General features: G+C 45.9%; 1 pseudogene; it reads right to left on the reverse strand.

Moving 5' to 3' along the window:
- Window positions 1–298: 298 nt before the first annotated feature.
- LOC110334258 lies at window positions 299–1,620 on the reverse strand (annotated as a pseudogene).
- Between the last annotated feature and the right edge of the window lie 1,304 nt (window positions 1,621–2,924).

Genomic DNA, 2,924 nt, shown 5'->3' on the forward strand with positions numbered 1-2,924 from the left:
TGGGAAGAGAGGCCCCTTGGTCTTGCAAACTTTATATGCCTCAGTACAGGGGAAGCCAGGGCCAAGAAGGGGGAGTGGGTCGGTAGGTGAGGGGGGGGAGGGGGAGAGGGTATAGGGGACTTTGGGGATAGCATTTAAAATGTAAATGAAGTAAATACCTAATAATAATTGGGGGAAAAAAGGGATGAGACCTCATGGAATAGGGGCAACTCAGCTTCCATTTTTCTAGGAAAAGACTTCAATCTCAGTCGTTCCGGGACAACAAACAAACAAACAAACAAACACACTGGACCCAGAATTACGCAGACGCCTTTCTCAAGTGAATTTTCATGTGTCGCTTCCAAACCTCCTGCTGAGGGAAAGCCGCTTTACACTTCTTACACATGTAGGGTATCAAATCGCAGTAGGTGCGGAAATGGACAGCAAGCTTGCCCTTGTGGTGGAAGAGTTGCCCACAATCCTTACATACATAAGGCTTCTCCTTCATGTGGACCCGATTGTGGACCTGCAGGGTGGACCTATGCGCAAACTCCTTTCTTCAGACAGCACATGTATAAGGCTTCTCCCCAATGTGGACACGCTGGTGGACTCGCAGGTCAGCGGACTGTAGAAAGGCTTTCTTGCACAAGATGCACTTGAAGGGTCTCTCTCCTGTGTGTGACCTCTGGTGGAGGTCAAAGTGAGACCTGTAAAGAAACCTCTTCTTGCATTCAGTACACTGAAACGGGGCCTGGCCAGCAAGAATGTTAACTTTTTCGACAGGCCGTGGGTTAGCAGGCTCTGGATTAGCAGCCTCTAGCCCATCTTCTGTATTGCCCATGTAGGAGGCCACTCATTGGGAAGTGGGTAAATTGAAGCTATGAAGACTCTGAAGATCCCTGTTCAAGCCTAAATCTCTTTCCAGAATATGGGTGAACGATGGTACAGCATCCACAAAGTGTCTTCTTGGGGCAGCACGTGTCTACAGCACGGCGCCCTTTACTCCGAGAGAACCAGCAGGACACAGTGTCGGATGAGGGGCCTGACCAACAAACACAGATGCCTCCGCCTCTTCCCAGTCAGGGACTGGCTGGTGGACCGCTCTTCAGTCTCCGAGAGGTTCTGCAGTTCCAGGCTGGCCTGGCCTCTGTTGAGAGACCCCTCGCTCTCATTTGATAGATGCTCTTGGGACGAATCCATATGATCCCATTTATCCTCTGTGGCTTCAGCCTTCTCAACGCTGGAATTCCAAGGGATTGCCTGTCCTTGGGAGGAGATTATGGATCGATTGTGGCCTTTCCCGTCCCTCGGCATCGTTTCCAGGTCTTTGCTGCTCTTCACTTTGCTCTCCTTCACTAAGGCCTGCAGCTCTGGTGGCATGTAGATTACGAACTGCTCCAACACCAGTTGATCCATGATCTCCTTCTTGCTGTTCAGGTCTGGCCTCAGAGATTCTCATAGCTCAGAGGTTCTCCTGAGATCCTGGGTTGGGTTGGTCACTTCCATGGGACTGAAACCTCGGAACTTCATGTGCCAAAAATGGGGGTTGTAGTTTTGCCTTTCTCCATGTTTTACCTGGGATATTAGTGATAGCGACTGCCCCGATCTGACAAGGCTCTCTGATGGCACATTCATAGCCATGTCTGTAGTGAATATTCCCCTTGGTTTAGGAAAAGTTTGAAGTGATTCCTGTCTGAACAGGCCTCAGAGATAGGCTCGATGTTGGTCCAGGCACCTTCTGAGTCCCATCTTTGAGCTGCCAGTCCTCGTGGCTTCCCAGATTTCTCTGCCGCTTATTTAGTTTTTACTGTCACAAACTACTGCTATTCACAGCCTTTCTGCATGTCACTTGGAGTTCTTGTAAGAATGTATTCAGTGGACTCTAGGAGTGGAATTGCCACACCAAAAGTGTGTGCATTTTGAATTTCAGTAATAGTAGCAGTATTCCCCCCCCCCACACACACACATCAGGATTCTGTTAGGTTTGTAATTTTGGTTAAATATATAACTGTGAAAAGCCTTCAGTGGGTTCTTTCTTGTGGCAGTTTTAGGGGAAACTTAGTTGTTGAGTTGATGTCAAGTGTCACATCGTAGAGTTTCCATCAGTTCAGTTACTCCACCGTCTCCTTTCATCTTCACACTCAGCAGATGCTCCCTGTTTAAGCTCCATGGTAAAGAACAAGGCGGTAGAAAACAGATGTATACACTTGTTACGGAAAAGACAAGTGCCCACTGAGAAGGCTGAGAACATGAGATTTGCTAGCAAGAGATGACTTGACATGTCATCTGTGCCCTCACTGTAGGCTAGCCAATTGTCCCCTTTTCTTTACCAGAAATGTCTGGTTAGGAGCTGAGATAGGAGAATTTGTGTGTCTGTCATCCTTCCCATGAGAAAGATCTCATTTTATTCAGATGAACAATGAAGTTTAGGTTGGTCAAAGTCTAGCAGGAGTGAATTTTATTTGGAGAGATTAAGATAAGCACAAATGTGTAATGATGAGGTAGCTTTGGGAAGTTAGAATTTAGTAGCTTGGGACATGAGAGAGTGATATCTCCAGTATCCTCTTTGGCATTCAAAAGAAGCCGATGTAGCAATCTTCAAAATTAAGGGAAACCTTTGCCTTGTGCTACATGACAGGCCTTGAACCCTCAGGACTCATTGTCCCTCCTGTCCCCACAGCCCAGCTCTATTTTTCTCTTCGGTTAGCAATGGCTTTATGCATTTTTGTTGTCCTTTTTATCAATATGTATTAATTATGTTCATTAATGGATATTATCATCATACCTGGTTTTCTTACATGTATATAAAATGTGCTTTAACCATATTTACATATCATGTGACTTTTCTTTGACTTCCTATACCTTTCTGCTAGTCCCCTTCTTCTTCCTAAATTATTCCCCTTCTACTTTCAGTTATTTAAAAATCATATAAATTCTAGTAGGGA

The sequence above is a fragment of the Mus pahari genome, chromosome 16 (assembly GCF_900095145.1).
Source record: "Mus pahari chromosome 16, PAHARI_EIJ_v1.1, whole genome shotgun sequence".
NCBI lineage: Eukaryota > Metazoa > Chordata > Mammalia > Rodentia > Muridae > Mus > Mus pahari.